General features: G+C 42.6%; 1 protein-coding gene across 10 annotated transcripts in view; it reads right to left on the bottom strand.

The window, feature by feature from the left end:
* Positions 1-20,669, bottom strand: part of LOC119658317 (fasciclin-1) — a 385,465-nt gene that overhangs the window by 229,346 nt on the left and 135,450 nt on the right. The gene's annotated exons all lie outside the window — the stretch shown is intronic.

The following is a 20,669-nucleotide window of genomic DNA, read 5'->3' as shown; positions in this document are numbered from 1 at the left end:
GGCAAGAAAAATTATAGGGCGCAGATATGTGCTGCGCCTTGGTGACGCTGAATTACAGCAATATCGTTAACTTGGCTAACTGGGGCATTAAAGGTATTAAAGGTACCCGAGCTCAAATGAGTATCCCTCCCCCTCGAAGAGACTTCTGTGTTACGAGACGGCTGACGCGCCGAAGGAATACATTGTAACAGCAGGTGTTCCTCAAAGTATTGGCACCCTGCTGTGCATACATGATGTATGGCGGAGTGCTTGTATGTACGGCGTGTGCCAAAGAAGGCAACGATAATTGGTTTTGCAGATGTCCTGAAGATGCTAGTAGTTGCAAAACACCCTGAGGACGTGCAACTGTCTGAAAGTGAAACCATTCATGCAAAGCATGGCTATAAGTGGTGAAACTGGACCTAGCGGGCAATAAGACGAAAGGGGTCGTTCGAGGTCGTTCCTAAATCGATCATCGATCATATTGGAGGGCCAACATCTAGTCGTCGGCTGAAATCTACAAAAATCTATACGCGACGCCTGCCTGGGCAGGAGCACTAGACAATATGGTGAACCAGAGAAGAGTGACTATGGCATTCCGGCTAATCGTGCGGGTGTGCAGTGCATACAGGAGTCATCGTGGGAATGATTCCCTTGGATTTTCTAGTGAATGAGGTATAATATCTCTAGCAGAGAAGAAAGGTGAATTCAGCCGAAGTGACTGCGAGCTTCCGAAGAGCCACTAGGAAGTAGCTGTAGGGGATATGGCAGTAACGGTAGTATAATCCTGAAAAAAACTGCTGGACCCATACAGTAATCCTTTGAATTGAGAGATGGGTCGAGCGAAAACACGGAGAATTGAATTATCACCAACCGGCCCTCACAGAATACGATGGATACAGTGGATACAGAATGTACTTGTATCGTTTCAGTTTGGATGAGCCCTCCGACTGTCCCGAATGCGGCGCTGCCCCCAATTATCCGTTGACCGAAATTCGTGATTGAAAGAGGGAGAAACGACGCCCTTCACGCAGTTATCGGACCCCACAATTTCGTGGAGGAGATGCTGAGAAGCAAATGGTAATGATACAGAAAAAGCTGTAGGAACCCGATCCAGCCCGGAAAGGGCGACGGACGCGTGGCTCCTTTTGAAGTAATACTTCACGGAGGTCTCTCGGAGATGTATGGGCGGCAAAATGGGGATGGTTTTAGTGAGTGAAAATGTCACGCACTGCTGCAACCTGGCTTAGCAGCGTCTTTTTAAGATTTTCATCTTCACCCATACAAAAAAAAGTAGCACATAGTGTACATATTTTATCTATTAGGGAGTAACGTGAAGCGAAAGGCACAATTTTTGATCTACCAGCTAGGTAATGTTAAGCCTTCCAGCATGGCGCGAACAGACCTAAGGTGGAGCTAAGGAGGATTATTTGAGTAGTTATCGTGACGGATAAAGGGCCTGAAAATAAACAAATCTCCTAGAACCTATGATAAAAGCGTGGAGTTCTTAAAAAGCAAAAGCAATTTTCAATTTTATAAAAGAGGAGATCTCGGGAGAAGTATCATTTGTGCAATCTACTCATCTAATTGCTTTGTTCGGCCTACAAAATATTCACCGAAACGCTGGAAAATAGGCTTAAATTCCTCGACGGAAAGAACATCAAGGAATACTAGGATAGTTTCAGAGATGGACATCATCTTTACTATGAAATGATTACTCAATCGCAAAGACTGTACAAAATATGCCTCGATTTAACATCCTAGAAAGACTAGTTCCCCGTTCGCCTGGAAAAAGTATTCAAGATGGACTCACCTTTGTAGGTGTCTAACTGACCTATTTCTAACATGGAACGGTCTTAACCAGGGGGATACTTTGACTCCAATTCTCTTCAACTTAGTCCTTGAACATATAATCGCTTGTCCTCCTGACACTAAAGATATGCTGCTTTGGGACTCAAAATAAGTAGTAGCGTACGCTGATGACATCAATATCCTACCGCATTCCCTTCTCGATGCCAAAGAAACCTTTGCTAAGTTTGACGATGCAGCGAAGGAGGCAGGATTATGGGTCACGAGCAAAAACACGAAGATCATAACCTAAGATAGGAAACAGGCGCTAGCCAAGCATAAATATCGTAAAGTGAGGTTCAGTTCTACGCACGCGGTTGCTAAAATTCTCCATTTTATCGTGAAAACTGGAGGACCCCCTTCCCATACCCGAGCCTGGTTAACACAGAAGGTGTGCAAGCACATTATTTGTGAGGGAGCTTAACGCTAAATTTTGTAATCTCTTTAGATGTTTAAGATAGCTCTGTCCTTTTGTTCGACTTCAACCAACTCTGAAGATCCTCAGGCATTTGCTCAATTATCTTAGTCATTATAAATTTTCTCCATGAACCTTTCACAAGAAATTTGGTTAATCTAATTGCTAAGCTCCTCTAATTTCCCCCTATCAATTACCTAACCCTCTAGGTCCAGACATGCCTAAGTACAAGCTGGAATCCTTACGTTTGGATCATATCAAACTGCTTTTCTCACATAAAGCCATTGAAGGGTGGCTTTATAATCTCATTACATAATTGCATGAGTCACGAAACAAAATATGAACTGAAACGATTCCAAGGCTCAAATGGTTTCCTTTTCCTTACCATTTGGCCGTTTCTCTATCCATTTTCAGAATTGTGAGTGTTTATCAGTTTCCTTACCATTTGCCTGCAAGTTCTTGCGTGCCGAGAGAATAGTTTGATTCAACCCTCCAGAATAGCATTTTCAGCTCCCACCCCGAAAGGATTTGTTTGCACTTTATGACTTTCCATAATGAACTTCAAGTCCATAAGACGCTGCTAAAGCCAGCAATGCACTTTGACTTCAGAAACTCGGCGAGAGGGTTGTAACGATGACGATAGTCCCAACAAGAAGGACGACTGCAAGGAATGCGATGACAGGCACTTCTCGTCCTGTGCGATGTAACATTTCCGTTTCGCTTTTTAGGAGCTCATTTAATCGGGGAGATTTTGTTTCGTAAATTCCATTTCGAAATTCATGATTTTCCTGATGTCGTTTCTATTTTTTCATATTTTAAATAAGGACGAAAGTCAGCTATTTCTATGTATTTTATTATGGAAAAAGGAATTAATAGCCCTTAGTCGACTCGTTCAGTAAGTTTGATTGGGTTCGATAGACCGTGGAAACAAATTTAATAAAAAAACTGGGAGAATATTGAATATTAATATTAGTCAGGCTCAGAAACGGATCATAACCGTTGAGTCCTTGAGCATGAATAGCAATGAGGGTGCTTGTATTTGCATTCAGTAATGGACATTTGGTTTTTTAGTCTTTCAAACAGAAATTTTTAAATTAAAAATTCATTTTTCCGGAATCTGGAACTGTCGCATTTCAAGTATCTAAATAGAAACTTTATCGGTTGCAGTATGCCATTCGTGAGAATGATTGGCGTACTTTGTTTTGGAAGCATATATTTTCATAGCTAATATTCATAGTTTACTACTTGCCACCGCTATTCTGGTCGACAATAATTCCTCATCATGTACAGACTCTTTTTCAAGATTTGCTTCAGGTTTATTATCATTATACTTAAGGTCGTGAAAGTGGTAAGCCAAGAGCAGCGGAGCAGCACTAAGCCGAAGACAAAGATCCATGACCATGCGCGTCCCGAACCGGGATCACCAGATCGAGCGACTGACGATCAATCAACTTCGCTACCGCGTCGTCAATTCCTCATCATGTTCGTAAGCTATTCCGGTGATGGGCTCCACAAAAAGTCTAAACGAACAATCATTCAGTGACATCTGAGATACACTAATTCTTAATGTTTCCTGGAGAAGTTGATCGCCAGATTTCTCCCAGTTGCATGTAATAATAAGCATTCCTTGCTTGATATCGAGGAAGAGCAGGAATACAATGAAATACTTCTGATGTGAGGCTAACATTACGTGAAAAATGAGTTCTACTACCATCTCTTCGCAATGAGTATATTTGCCCTGATTGCACATAAATGGATTGGAAACTGCTGACTGATATAGGACTAAGGATATAAGACAGGTCTAAGTTTTCACATTGATAATCAGATGTCACTTTGCCTGATTTCTCTAACAAGAGTCTTATAACTCTGATGTTGAGACCTGGGTAATGATAGGTAGGGCTAGAATTAAAAATAGGAAAATGAACCCTTCAAGCTCCATGACATGAAGCTAACTGACAGAGACCTTGGAAGAGAACGCTAGGCAAAGCCCTCATGTTGGCTTAAACCATATTTGGAGGTGTGGAATCGAGAATATAATATTCTCCTACCGCTGTGCGCGGTGGATTGATAATTTAAAAAACCTAGAAATTGGTGAGTTGTGTTACTGTACTGGTATTATCTGCATTTCAGTAAAACCTACTCGCCCCTATTCCTTCTTTGCGTTAGGTCGTTATCTTTCAGAACTTTTTATCTGAATTTGAGAAGGGTTTTTGAATCTGCTGTCGAAATCTCAGAGAATAGCATGGTAACTTCAATGCCCCATTTAGTAGCATCAAATGGATGAAGACTGATGGAAATTTTGGAGCATTCGCGGAGGGTTATCCTTAATAATTAACAACTAGCTTGAAATGAATCATTTCAAACGATGATATTCAAATCGAAAAATGCTTGCAAAATAAGATGTGAAATCAACTTTGGGCTTTCTAAACTTCATTATCCGGTTTAAAATCCACCGAGATTATTAGATTGTATCCTACAGACTCAACGTTAAACTATTGGGGAAAACAAAAATTTCGAAAAATCTCCTCGTAACAGTCAGCCAAGCTAACTATAACTTTAGCTTTTCTGAAAGTCATCTTTTTTCATCGCCTGAATAATCGTCCCTGGGTTTTTTTTAAATTTTTGGTGACCAACTCTCACGAAAATCCGTGGTATCATTCAGCCATCAGAGGATAGTATCCAAGCCAGGTAATAGCCAGAAATCCGTTTCTCTAATTGATAATAAGAAGCCTATGCAGAGAGAGAAACTTAGTGGGAGTTAATAGCGCAGCAGTTCAAATCAAAGGTGCCTTCTACGTGCGGCAAACTGAAACAGGAAGAACTAGCATGAACAGTGCATATCAGCGCCGTGAACAGGGGATTCGTGAAGAAAATAAGCCAAAAAGGAAACAACTGTAATGGTCCAGACGTAGATCCATGCAACTTCGTCACCCCATAAAAAAAATAAAACAGAAAAGATACTAAAATTGCCCTCTTCTAGAAAGCCTTTTCTGTCCTTTAGATTTATCCAACCATTAAATAAAAAAGCAGAAATTCCGATAAATAAGGGTGGTCTGGTCAGGTTCTCACATAACCTCCTTGCAGTGGTAGCATTACACGGTCTTCGGGCGGGCCAAAAGTATGTTGGATCCTGCTAGGTGTTTATCCAACTGTTGGCTGCTGGTCTGTGTTAGGGCAAGTATACCTGCGACGGGGTAGACCGAAGCAATAGAACATATGGAAAGGCCCTTAGTATTGTGGCCGGGCTAGCCAGGGTGGATATTCCTTCCAAAATACTATGACCAAGACAAGATGGAGGAAGAAGTGGTGACGCCAGGCACATCACTGAAGGGCAAGCTTCTGAAATCCTGCCAGGAGACTAGTTGAAAAGCACTGTCGTCGACCTGGGTTTAGCGGTTACCAATCATAATGCTTTCGAGAGATGAATCCTCCGAAGAATTTTTGGCCCCCTACATGAGGATGGACGATTCCGTAGCTTACATAACGACGAAATCTGCGAGCGATACCACGACCGTCTGGCTGTGGATAAAATTCGGCTCAACAGGTTGCGGTGGGCGGGTCACTTAATTCGCATGGATGAGGATGACCCAGCCCGGAAAGTCTATAAGGGCAATATCTATGGTAAAAAAGAAGGCGAGGCAGACCCTGCCTAAGATGGAGCGATGGCGTAGGTCAGGACGCCAGACAGCTTTTAGGGATACCGAATTAGTAAAATCTGGAGTTCCTTATTAAGGCAGGCCTTGACCGGATACCGATTGTTTCGCCGTTGATGATGATGAACCATAATGCTCCTAACAATCGACTTCGGGGATCCCTCCCAAAACCAAGGGCTGACGAGGATGTCAGCAGCTCGAAACCAGCAAAAAACAGAGGTCCACTGGAGTCCTGCTCAAAAGTCACTATAAGAAAACTACATATTCTGAGCAACATTGCGAAGAATAACGAAACCAGTACTGGCGACGAGTGGTATGAAAGGGACTTCGCCGACGATGCCTGGGGAACCAGCAGAAGGTGAAGCAGACCGGCTTCAAACGCAATCACTCTTAGGATAAGGTCGAACAGCAACACAATCAGAACAGAGTATATAAGCGCTTGGAGGCCAAGCAACCTTTGCAAACAAGTAAATAGCAATGGCCATCCGACAAGGCAGGAATTGCGAAACTATGCAGTGCAGTGACCAGCAGTCTGTGATGCTGGCGGATAGTAATTCCGCTAGCGGAAAACTGGCGCTGGAGATGCGGACGTTAGGCTGTCGAAGATGGTCATCGAACACCTCCTGGATGGCAAAGGGAGATTCATTTCCTGCTTTGATTCCGCCCAGATGTTCCGGGGGTTCGATGTCATGGCATGTCAAGATCTATTCTCGGGGAACTTCTCCGCATGGGTAAAAATCCATGCACCATCAAAATCCGAGGAGTTCCATCAACGATTGTCAATCTATTCCATAAGACACAACTGGAAAGTGCCTGGAGGCACTGGGCAAGGTGGATTATAAAGTGCGGTTCGAAGTCAGGAAAACAACGATGACAGTGTTCCGCTCCGCGAAACCGAACAACGACCTGCATCCAGTCGCCGCCAACTATTTGTTGGGATAGGTGAAGAGCAAGGTTCCGATGGAGGCTGATGAGCCCCAAGCAGCAATATTGATTGTTTAAAAATATGCATATCTCGACCATTACTTGTCGAGTTCCTCAGGGTTTGAATCAAACTCAATTATTTGCCAAAATATGCATATTTGCAACCTATGAATATATTTAGTAAAGGAAACGGTTCGAGTTTCTATGTTACAGAACTTTACTAAAACTGAGGGTTTGTTAATAAATATTACAATTTATTCCACAGCACAAAAGACACTCATCGGGACTTTATTGTTGAGTTTTCCCACCCCTTCAGAGACCCCAGGAGGATCGACTGGAGGAAGTTTGGTCGCCCTGGTGGATTATTGTTAGAATATTCAAAACACCAAAGAACGTAGGATTCTATTCTTTTTTAAAAATTCGGAAGCCTCCTGAACGGAATCTTCTGGTGAAACTCTATAGCTGCATGTCTACACGTATTTCTCCGCTAACTTGGAGGACTATGTGTCAAAGTTTTGCTTGGAGTGTATGCAACCCCAGTGGGGTGAGACTACCAAATCAGTAATTACCGATAATAAAATCGGTTGTATTATAAACAGTTTTGCTGCATATAAATCTTGGGGCCTAGATGGCATGATGTCAGTCAAGCGACAGAAGCAGCAAGGGTTGTGTTAAGACTTGTTAAGACTTACCGGACCAGCATCTCTTTGGAATATGTGCTACACTCTTGGAGACGGGCGCTCGTGGTTTTCAAGCGGGCATGCGTCCTGAACATCAAATTAAGGACGATCATGGTGAGAGTACTCTCCTCTAAGTCCCAGTACGCCCACATCAAAGGTGAATCCACAGAACCCGAAGTAATTAGCACAGTTGAGCGATCGCTACAGCTATGCAATATACTCTAGCTGGCTTCCTGGATATATGCGAAGCATTCAACAAAACGTTAGTACGGACATCATCAAGGAAGTCTTAACTAGAATAGTATTGGAGTGATACCTTATGCATTGAATAATATCCAATATCCGAAGACTCGGCATATATCTAATCAAAACGGAACTTATGCTATACACCACCAAAACGAGGGTACTTGAATTCCACCTTCCGCTGCTAAATGGACAAAGATTGGTGCCATCCTCCAATGTAAAGTATCCGGGTATATTTTTGGATTCTAAAAGTGTTGAGAAGGCATGTATAGCCTATATAACGTAGCTATTCTCACCTCAACGCTGGCGAAGTAGTGCACTAATGGACTAAACAGATTGGCGATACATTCAAGGTCACCACCCTCTGCGTTCTGGGCCATAGAAACAAAGGGGAGTGAATGGACTGACGGGTTGGCCAGTTGGGCCTCAGCTCGTGGCAGTCTGTCGCTGGCGACTGTTAGGCACCATTCGTATTGCCGAAGCTGTGGAGAAGAAACTCTCAGGCACTTTCTTTGCGATTGCCCAGCTCTGGCTAGAGCCAAGTTAACGTCACTAGGTAAACCATTCTTTGAGGACTTCAAGGAGACCTCTAGTTTCAGAGTGGAGAGGTTACTTTCCTAATTATCAAGGGCCTCAATAGGGAACAGATTTTAAACATATTTTTCAGGATGTTACCATAGAACAAGCTCCAGGGCCAGGAAATAGCTCCCGTTCAGGAGAAGCTCATCAATTATAAGATCTCCTTTAATGCCAAACACGCAAAATAGAAATCTCATGGAAGCTCAGTAACTGATAAAGAGGAGTATTTAAAATGGGCAATCTAGCCGGGATTCGCCGAGAACAGAACCCATATCCGGCAGAATTTCTTTTCATGCAGTTCAAAGCTGAAAAACTGAGCTACAAGAGTGCGAAACAAAGAGGAGTAACTTCCAAGTTCTGACCAGTCCAACTAACGGAGCTAAAAGTTCGGAAGGTGGAAAGTCTCGGATTAAAAGTCCAAATCTGTGCTCCAAGTGAAAAAGTCAGTTAACGAAGCGAAGCTCAAGGCAAATAAAAACTTTGGATGGACCAAGGTCGTTAAAGAAAGGAGGAGAAGAAACGAGATCGCCCAGAGACAATTGATATTACAAGCAGCAAGGAAAATCTATCATACGCGGGGATACAAACAAAAATAAAGCGAATCCCGATCTAAGAAACCTGCACGGAAATCTCAGGAAGATCCGAAGGACCCAGATAGGAGTTCTCATATTGAATTGAAAAAATCCAGCTTGCGCAAAACCGACGAGTTTTGTAATCAAGTTATAAACTTGCTTTGGGAGAATGCCGCGGCACCTTCCCAGAAACATAAGATCTATAAACAGTGCAAGGATCTCGAAGAGTTGACATTCAGAAAGAAATCTGCAATATTTTAACAAGGAGGAATCCATCCAGAGTCTAAGAAAAGCCTATGACGGTACTGAAACGACCAGAATGCGAATGCTAGCGCTAAGGTTCGTGGCGGTAAGAATACGATGGGTTTTTTCTTGCAGTCTAAGAGAATAGATTTCGTTAAAGAAGTGCTTCAAATGCCTTATGTTTGGAAGACATGCACTGGCGCCGAAGGTGTTAGGAGAAAGAACATGCTAAGGATTGCAATGGAGACTCCAAAAGCATTTTATGCAGAGAAAAGGAGGGACAGGATAACCAGCATATTGCTAGATGTGATAAATGCCCGGAATTTGTGAAGAATGTTAGCTGCAATGAAGAAATGAGATTAATTGAAATAAACCTCAATCAGAAATGGAGATTGCCATCATAAGTGAAGCACACAGAAACCTTGAGGGTGATGAATGGATCACAGACTAGAATGGTGAAGCTACCATATGAGCGTGCGATCGACAAGCTACACAATATACTATGAGTGACCTGCTACGTCCCCCTGTCTGATTTCGAAAACTTCTTACACAATCTTGAAATCGACGCAAGGAGTCAAAGTCCAAAGGTGATTACCGGTAACTTTAATGTCTGGGCTCTCAAGTGGGGGAACAAAGCACGCAAGCTAACGAGGAGTTTGTGTACAGCGAACACCAGGATAATCACCTTTGAACTATAGAGCCACTGGGTAGGACACCCGCACGCCGTAAGCTAAAATCGCAGAGACCGTCACGATGGTCTGCAAAAGCGAGGGATTAACAAATATTCATTTAACGAAATGCATCGCCTAAGCATGTGACGTATCCAAGCCTAGGAGATGCTCAGTAAAAAATCCAACTACTGGTGGTATAGTGAACTGACCAGCCTTTGATCGACTTGTCGCCGAGCCAGACGAACGGCTTAGAGAGCAGTATATTGGATGGATCAAAAATAATAACAGGAAGCATATAAGGAGGTCCACTAGAACTTCCAGTTAGCTATCCAGCGGAGCATGAGGGAATCTTTTGTGGAGCTTTTTTCGGAGGCAGAGATAAACTCGTGGGGGAGCGCCTATTGAATAATGATGAGACGATTCAGATACCGTTCCTCTCAGCAGATCTCATACCATCTTGTTGAAAATCATCCAGGTTCCTCAGCGATCTTTGAATGTGACGCGAATTTGGTAAAGCTGTCTATGTTTAGGGAACCTTCACGTGAACCATGCTTCTATAGACTCATATGTCTTTTAGACACTATGAGGAAAGTGTAAGAGTGGGTAATTTACAATAGATTATTCCCAGCTGTTGTGAGCCAAGGAGGCCTATCAGATTGGCCGTCTAGGTTCGGTAAAGTGAATGGTGGTGATCCTGGACGTAAGGTCGATTCGGCCGATTGTCATCTCGAAAGCCTCTGATGAAGGTTGCCGTTCCTACTTATCTCGCTGCTATTGTCGACAGCTACTTGGGAGAACGAACGATTTGGTATGACACCAAAGGAGTACCTTGTTTCCGTAGGCTTCCACAGGACTCCACATTGAGTCCACTATTGTGGCACATCATGTATACTTAATGTACTTAATCTTCTGGTTCTAGAGGAGGCCACGGTGGTAGGTCCCGCCAATGATGTAGGACTGATTGTGGTCGCAAAACAACTCGAAGATGCTGGAATGTACTAAAGTGAAGCAATCGGTGCTGTTAAGGCCTGATTAGAGAGCGTTGGATTGGCACTTGCGGAGAAAAATATTCACCACTACAGGCCCGATTTTGTTGAAGATTCCCACCTCCTCAGAAAGAAAAACAAAAACAAATAGACAGACGGTAACCTGATTCTAATAAGGTGTTGTTTTACCCAGAACCTTAATGAACGACCTATCAACTGCCCATATTTGAGAGAAGCACTCAATCGATTGCAATGGGTCGACTCACTCGAGCAATCATTCCAACATAATAACCCAATAAAGTTTGAGCGCAAATTATTAAGTAATTTTTCCATATTTGAGAAGGGAACAACTAATGTTCTTAAACACTACTTGCAGTATAAACTATGCGATGGGTATCAATCAAATATATTTGAGCCATGCTCTGTTTTGAGCCTCAGAGACGAAGCATTGCTCCAGAAACGTGCACTCCCTCGGGTTAGCCGAAATTGGAGCAGATTTATAAATACTAATCTTCCTCCCCCTTCGATACTATTATTGTAACGTTCCGTATGATCAAGATACTTATTATACAACATGAATATAAGTTCAATTATCTCATCTACGAAATATGCGATGATGCATATTTCCACATCAAAATTTGAGCCTCAATTTACTCGCGTCTAAATATCTCAAAAGATTCCAATTATCTCTGAAACAATAAATTTTAATTAAAACTATTATTATTCCTTCTGGCGAAGTGGAGCATTGTATCGATCCATGAACTTATCTTAATGCTATCTTCTATCCGCAACATCCAGTCCTTGGTCTCGGTCTTCTCGGTTGAACTCAATCGAACGAAAGGAATTAGAGTGCTCGGCGTTTTATCTCCTCACTTCTGCCACCGAATCGGAAAAAATAGTGGTCTCCAGTGAATTCATCATCACTTAAATGAAATCATGCTTTCTTCAGCTTTTACTGGATGGATGTTTACTACGGGGATGGCTGTAGTCTTTGTGGGCCAGCTCCTTTTCGAAGTCATTTATTCACTTGATTCTTTTAGCCAGCGACGTTGCGTCTAATTTATGACGAGCTACAAAAAGATACACTTCAAGATTTAAATGAACCTCTAATTAGACACTTTTGTATTGTTTCTTATTCAGCGCGATTCGAGAAGCTTTCCGGGGGGAGTCGTGTCTAACTATGAGCAAAGGCAGTTTTTTTGCTACTTCTGGGAACGTTTCTGTGTAATTAAATTTTGCCGCGGAGAGCAAGTGGATTTCTGGGGTACATAAAAGCGACAGAAGTTATTAGAGTGGAATCAACGTTGGGATAGTGCGTTTTTTCGTTCTTTAATTAAAAAATTATAGAAGTCTCGATGTGCTCAAACAAAATTAGAAAATTTTCACTTAGTCAAAGGAATGTTACCTAAAGTCTTGAAAAAGTTAAATGGAAGAAGTAGTAATTGATAATAATTTAAGGATAGGAATTCGAATTCCTCAGTAAAATAATACCGTCAATCAACTCTTTCTGGATTTATCTACATTCCTATTACGTATTTTGGTTGGGTTTGCCAAATCTCGCATCAGCTACGTGCTTTCCTGCGGATAAGGGAACGCTCGGCAGATGCATTATGGGTGTGGCATCCGGAGATGACACACATAGATGAAGATTGGTAATGGAAAAGATACCCAAAAATCGAATCAAGTATGGAAGGCGAGAAGGTGCTTTGTTTACGGTACAGAGTTTCAAAAATCCAGTACCGTCGATTTTTACTTGTGATTCAGGCCCTCAGTCGTCGAAATCCAGCGATCATAGTACCTCAGTAGTGAGGAAGCGATAGAAGTGGAGTGGAAATTAATTCCACTCTGGATCCTTTTACAAAGGACTCCAAGCTTTGAAGGTCACCACCGGAAACAACGCTAGCCTTGGGTAGTTGAGATTCATCGCAGGAGGAATGCTAAAGTTCTCCGCATTGAAACAATGTTTTTGGTGCAAAGCGTGATAGTACCACCATTTCTTTCACTAGAAAAAGGTATAAATGAAAGGCACGAACTTTTAAGGAGAGGTAGGATATCCACCAAAATATCCCGACTTTCTTAAGGGCGTTAAGTTGTCCTATATTATTATACTGGAAGACAAAGTGAACAAGCGACATATGACGGGAAGCGCAGATGGCAAATCATGATAAAGGATGCGAGAAAGCAAATAAACAAGGGGGGAAGTGCCAGTGAGCAGAAGGTCACCTCATCAGGGATTCCACCGAAGGCCCACAATGCATGTTGTGCAAGGGGTGTGAACGACCGGGACGTTATAGGTGGAGGCAGGTGTTCTACATTTACGAGTATTCTGAATCGCCTAAGTAAATGAGGTTGCGAAAAAAAACCATTCGAAAGTCGAGCGTAGACGTAGCAGTAACCTGCAGCCATGGTGAAATTACGATAACGCAACTTGGGTGCAAGAAACGCTGATATGCGATATGGGCATGTCGAAGACAGGCCATACAAGAAACAACGACAATCCGGAGTGCCGATTACAGCTGCTACACTCCCCAAATCTTTATCGAAAATTTTGCGGAGTTGGCCATCATATTAGCCAACGTTGGATATGTATTGGCCTTCTGAGGTAGAAGGTTAAGCTCGATCGTCCATTAAGCATACTTCAATACCTTATTAGTAAGAGGAATGGTCCGGCTGGTTATGGAGGAAAACACCCACAACGGCCAGTAGGCCGTTTTCATCTACAATGCTACAACCGAAAGCGTACTGGTATAAAAAGGCCAGGAGGTTTGGCTAGTCTACCAACTTTTGACTTTCGAAGAAGAGATAGAGGCTGTGGATGGAATGGAACTGGGATGGAAATGGTGGGTCGACTATGTCACCGCCTTCTTTATGCGACCCAATAATACCTTGTCGGCATTTGCACCGCAACAGCAAACCAAGAATTGATGGAACCACGAAATTTCGATATTGTCATCATTGTGTCTGCTAGCAAAGTATCTGGTCGAAGTATACCGGAATCACTGAGGTAACTTCAAGAAAGCTATACGGAGGAGCAAACAGGATTGCTACAGGAAGATGTGCCTCGTCAGGGCGATAATTGTAAATAATAATAATAATTGTTGGGGCGACAATCCGATTGAGCTTGAGCCTTCAAGCGTGTTAGAATGGGGTCAATGTGGGCAATGTTGTCAGCAATGCCCTCGCCAAGGATTACCCTAATTTGATTTAGGTTCTCATTTACACCTAAGTTGACTAGTATCCGATATCCAGTCACTGTAGAAAGCCCTCGGAGACCAGTGAGATTTAAATCGCGGCTTTCCGCTACAACAGCCTAGCGATCTAACCATTAAGCTATCCGGAAAATGAAAAATGAATAAAATAATTGTACAAGTGGCTTCCCCCACATCTCCGTTTCTTTTTGAAAATAATTACATCACTTTTTCGGCAGCAGGAAGAGAGTGGGTCCACCCAACGGTCAAACAAGTCCTCTCAATCCCGAAATTACTAAAGGAAACTGCCGGGGATATGCATACGTATTAGAAATAAGAAGTCCATGGAATTGATCGAAATTCCCAAGAAGGGTCTCAAGTTGGCTTGCTTAGGCCGGTTTCGAGTGTTACATAATTTGAATCGTATATGGTGGAAGGAATATTTCTCGCGGAGTACTAAATATTTTTATTTTTTTATGTTATCATATATTTCGATGACTACTTGTGGCCTTCCTCAGTGCCGGGGCTTAATTGAAACTCGGATCTCCTGGTGACTTGGTTCAGTTAATCGAGAGCTAGCTCTCGCAGAGGCTTGTTTGTGGTATTCTTTATTGGGGACTCTGCATGGTAATATCATGTACGACGGAGTGTTTAGCCTTGGCAACGTTGATTGGTTGTGCAGACGACTTAACAGTCATTGTAGTTGCTAAACACCCTAAAAAAGTGGAACTATATGAAGATGAAACCATTCAGGCCATCAAGTCACGGTTGTGAATGGTTAAATTTATACAGCCAAGCGAAAAAATGAAGGTAATCCTCATTACCTATCACAGTTTCCAAGTTATGGCGGCGAAGAAACGTCGAAAAAATAACGGCAATTCAGCTCCTAAAGAAATAGAGTCGGAATACGAGGATGCCTCAGTGATGGAATCGGTTACGTCTACAGACGTGGATTCTGCAGCAGGCCATGACAATCCTGTAAACAAGATTGTTTTCTTAAAAAAAAAAAACGAAATCAAGCTCTTCTAAGTAAACAAGAGGAAACTCTTGATAAAAGCACGTCATTAGAAGGCTTAATCCACAGCCTGCAGATGACGATTGCCTCGTTAGAAATAAAGTCAAGATACGGCGGACCTATCACCAAGTCAGCCAACTCCCCGACTACAGCGCCACAGACACAAATGCCTAGTGCTACCGCTCCAACTAAATGTGCCAACAAACAACAGGCTCTAGTGTCATTTAAGCTGGAACAACAACCACCCCAGGCATCTCTGAAGAAATAGGTGAGTTCCAAAATTCCTCCAACCGTTGTCATTGAACCGTCAGAGGATTTTAGTGCTACGCAAAGCTCCATTACAAATTCCGTCTCCAAAGACCTCCTCGTAAAGAAATCAAAGTGTTTAAATCATCTAATCAAGAACAAAGAGGATTACGCAGCGACCAAAGTTCAAATTTCTTCTCCTATAATTTACCCGCAGAGAAAACCACATGATTGTTATCCGTGGCCTAGATTACACTTATTCAGCACAGGAGATCGCTGAGGGATCTGAAGGTCCAAGGTATATCCAGCGTATTTTCCGTTAAACTCTTCGTCATAACGAAAGCGAAGGTAGAGGGCCGTAGAATGAGCCCATGACTAATGACCTGTGAAGCGACCTCCGAGATCGACGATCTCACCGCAGTTAAGGCAATAAACCGCACTCTGATTCACTTTGAATGGATCATGAACAAATAGATTCTGCAGTGCAAAAACTGCCAGCCAGTCGTTCATGCGGCGCCGGACTGCCATCTCGAATATCACTGCGCCAAATGTGACAGCGTACACGGGTCAGATGAGTGCCCTAAGACGCCGGACAAAAGTCCAAAGTGCATGGACTGCGTGGCAAGCGACTACCCCGCCAACTACCGCAAGTGCCCTAACTTCGCCAAAATTATGAAAATGAGGAACGTCTAACAACGGGCCTCTCCATCCCAGACTAAATTAATCTAACCGAACAAACCTTGTAGTGTTGTTATGACAACGCCACCTTTCACTCGGAAGATCATGGTTCCTAGTCTTGGGAGGCGACTTAAACGCCAGATATAGTTTTTGGTATGACTCCTTCGACCTCCGTATGGCTCAGTAACATCTTTAATTTCTATCTAAGCTAATCTTTAGCTTTCAAGATGATCGACAATCCAAAGTCAGCAAACGATTCTCTTCGTCCTATACCAGTCCTGCTGGAACCCCACTAAGTTCCATTCTTTCCGTCTTCTCTGTCTTTACAGCGGACATTCCCAAGCCGGCTCCTTACCACAGTTCTTTCAAGATCTTACAATATGCCGGTGATCTCATAATTTACCCATCTATGAAGGACATAGGCCGCGCATCGATACAGTGATGGCCAGATACGTAGTGAAATCCCTAGAAACGTATCAATCGCGTTCCAATCCCCTTGTTTTCAAGCGCCTGTGGGTCGAGATCGATGAGGAATATTTCCTCCATAAGAATCAGTCCCTACAACCCCTTAATTCCTATAACAGTGATGACCGAGTGTTCGACAGAGAAGGTAGAATGGTCCTCTACACTGACTCTTGCCTGGACAGAAATCACTGACTCAAAGAAGGATGTGTTCGACACTATCGCACTATCTCTACCAAAGAGGAAGGGTCAATCTGTCTAAGGTGGCTGTGGACTTCTAAAGAGTCACGAGAAGCCACTAGAAACTGGGCAGATAGTGGCACCAAAGGTGGAATTATTTTGAAAAAGGTCGTTGGATCCTTGGACCCGTGTATTGGAAAATGGGTCGAGCGAAAGCGCAGCGAACTCTTGGCCGCATTCGAGAGAAGAATCCTCCCAAGAATTTTTGATCCATTACATGAGGATGGACGATTCCGTAGCTTACATAACGACGAAATCTATGAGCGATATCACGACCGTCCAGTTGTGGATAAAATCCGGCTCAATAGGTTACGGTGGGCGGGTCACTTAATCCGTATGGATAAGGATGATGCAGTCCGGAAAGTCTATAAGGGCAATATCAATGGTAGAAAAAAAAGACGAGGCAGACCCTGCCTAAGATGATGCGATGGCGTAGGTCAGGACGCCAGACAGCTTTTAGGGATATCGAATTGGTGGACTTCGGCGGAAAACCGGGATGTCTGGAGTTCCTTATTAAGGCAGGCCTAGACCGGAAACCGGTTGTTGCGCCGTTGATGATGATGAAAGTACAGCGAATTTAGTTACCACCTGACAAATTTCCTTACTGGACGCGGTCGTCAGAAGAAGTATTTCTGTACATCGCTTCGGATTGGATGAGCCGCAGCACATTATGTTTCATTGTCCGAAGTCCATAGAGGGGAGAAACAAGCCGAGCGTGGCCTTTAACACAGACATCGGACCCCACAACCTTGTAGAGAAGATGCTCAAATCAGAGAGGAATAAAGAAGTGGAACGACCCAAAAATGCTGGTATCGACCATTACCGTGAAGTTTCACTTCACCGTGGTCGCGCGGAGAAATAGTGGGTGCGAATTCTACACACTTCAGCAACTAGGCACAGCAGCGTCTTTCCAATAATACCTTCATTCCTAAAGAAAGGACGCATTTAATAAAGCAAAGCATTACATTTCTAGTAGCATTTCCACTACAAGCATCGCATTTAGTTTTCAGTCTCCTCCTTGTTAAATACCCATTTGTGAAGGAATAAAATGTTTTATTTTGAATAAATCTACATAAGCACATTCTTCCTAGACTTGGCATCACTGACTCGAGTACATAAAAGTAGAAATCTCAATAAAAGCCATTTTTCTTCATTTATTATTTTACTTTGCTTTCTTAAAAGGAGTTGAGCTCGGTCTATGGGTCTGGCGTCTCCATCTTCTGTTCAACAGATTCTCATTCAAATGAATATAAACATCAATAAGAGCTCCTCCACTCTGTTTTATTGCCGCAATATCCCCATCCAGCAGCAACTTGCATTTTATGCAACACAAAGTCCTTGCTTCTTATAGATTCCAGCATTTCCCGGTCAAAGTGTTCGACATATTCCACCCTTTCCCATTGTGAAAGATAAAAGTGAATTGAATACTACGTAGAATATGCAAATTGGCTCGAAAAGGTGCTCTTATTCTATACGACATACCGTGGAAGACTGGAATAAACAGTGCGCGTCCTTTTGCAGAATTGAGAATATGGCAAGCAATTGATCTGTGCTGAGCTAAGTAAACGGGGACTCTCCAGAGAAAATTCGACCCTTGGGAAAAAACGTAAAGCACTAGTTCGTTTTTCCTTATTCGATTCGGTCTCGTCTCCTTCCTGTGGGTCTTTCCTGAAACGCACATGTCCCAATGGCAAATGCGAACGAGAAAAGAAAACCCAAAGAGACGTAATCCCACAAATAAGATATAGTGATCGTTAGAAATGGAAATTGAAGACGATTTCAATGATGGCGTCATGCCTGTAACAGACTTTATCGAATTCATGTCATGAATGAAGAAGACGATTGCGATGACAACAACGATGACAACGGCAGACTGAATGCTACTTGTACACGTTGTGCTATTTGGGTTGAGGAGAAATGCTAGAGACATCCCTGGAATCGCCTTCTTAATACGATTCTATCAAAATCTTGATGTATCCTACGAGTATGCTAGTTCCGCCTTCATATCCTTTTCAGTGAAATTGACTTTTACGTAGGTAATGGAATGGTAGAATTGTTTGGCATATCGTCGCACTGATTGCTAGATGATTTACTTCGGATATATTTGAAATATCCGTGGGTCTTTTGAGAAATGTTGAATCCTCGAGAAGGCTTCGAATGGCGGCTGCTAGGATATCTGAGGAATTATCATCAAAACATTAGGGTTGCACGGCAATTGGCAATTTATTTCGGTATAAGACGAAAAAGTAACGCTTGAAATTCTTAAATTAACTCTTTTAGACAGAAATTTATTCATATCTCACGTTAGCTAGCCACGGAAAATTGCAATTTAGAAGATGTTATTCAATTAGGAGTCATGGTCAAGTGCCTTTTTACAGCTGCTGGTCACCTTGTGGTCTATACTTTTGTAATGTGGGATACATATGATTCCTATACACCTATATGTGGGGTGTAGCACGTCAGCTACACCTATATTCCCTTCAGCTCCCTACACTACTTTCTGAGAAGCTTGCAATCTTCTTTCACTGTCCTGCAGCATCATACTTTCAGGCAAAGTCTATGATTCAGTTTGAGAGGAAGCAGATGATAATGACCAAACAGGGCATAGTCGAAAGCAGTGTGAACAACGTCGATATTTAGAAAGTATCGGTGAGAGAATTCAATCTTAGCGAGCTTCGTTTTGGACTTCAAATTCCTTTAAAATTTTACTTTAATGCAACCCTAATAACCTAATAAGCACCTAATAAAGGCTTTTTGAGATCAAAACCTCTCTGCCTGCCCCACAATAAGAGCATGGGGATTGAATTTGGCAACAGCCTACTTTTGACGTCCAAGCTTCCTGGGTTCTTTTTAATACGTTCTAGGATGATTTAAATTATTTGGGGCAGCAAAGACCACCCACTCAAGTTTAGTCCCTTTTTCCCGAATCTTTTCTGTACTCGCTGGGATAGATGTCAAATTTCTACTGATCTGCGAGGAAACCGTCAAGTCCAGTGGTTTTGCTTTACTTGAGCACGTCGATGAGCGAGATAATTTGACTGCATATATTACGATAGTTTCCCCATATAATGAATGGGTTGAAAAGTTTCACCTTTTATAACTCTGCTAATAATTGTTGGATTTCCTTCAAATTTAATCCCATAGTTATGCCTTATGTTATCCCTTATACTACTGGCAAATTTCGAAAAGTATTAATTGAGCCCTTTTACTTGATACTTCACATGGCCATATCCTGTGCAAAAAAAAAATTTGAACCCTCAATTCGCATGTATGGGGAACCCCTCTTAAATTCAACACAAAATGGCGCTACTTGCTATATGCACAGGGATTCACAAATCAGACGTTTTCACTAAATTTCGTGACAATCGGTTTAGCAGTTGACAGTGATGATAGACGGAAAACTCAATTTTAAGCAGCGCATAGAGCATACTTGCGTAAAAGCATCCACCATGAGTATGGCTCTGAAAAGGATGATGCCCAACGTTGGAGGGCCGCGGCATACTTGCAGGCTGCTCATAACGAGGGTGGTGTGTTCTATCTTGCAGTATGCAGTTCCAGGTTACGGAAAGCGCTGCCAGTTTTAGGCAATGCACATAAACTGAGTGTGGTTTACAGAAGAACAGCCTTAAGGGTAAATTCTACCTTTAGGACCGTCTAAGATGATGTTCCACCTTTAGGACCGTCTCAGATGATGCAGCATTCGTCACCTCGGGAATAATGCCGATTGACATCCTAGCAACCGAGATGATGAACATATATGGTATAACAACAGGTATATTTTTCTTTTATCACGGGTGAAAAAAGCCGAAAGGGAGGATCCATAAGCAAATTGCATGACGATCAGACAGACGTCGAATCGATTCTAATAAGGTATTGTTTCACACAAAATCTTAAAGAAGCAAACTCTTAGCTGCACAACAGAGAAGAATCCTCCTCCTACAGAGGGATGGACGATTCCATAGCCTATACAATGCCGAAATCTATGATGGATACTATAACTGCCTGGTTGGGGATAAAATCTAGGGCGGGTCACTTATTTTGGATAGG

Source organism: Hermetia illucens, chromosome 5 (genome assembly GCF_905115235.1).
Source record: "Hermetia illucens chromosome 5, iHerIll2.2.curated.20191125, whole genome shotgun sequence".
In the NCBI taxonomy this organism is placed as follows: domain Eukaryota; kingdom Metazoa; phylum Arthropoda; class Insecta; order Diptera; family Stratiomyidae; genus Hermetia; species Hermetia illucens.
Note: the sequence above shows the minus strand (reverse complement) of the source record. Positions and strands in the feature narration are given on the sequence as shown.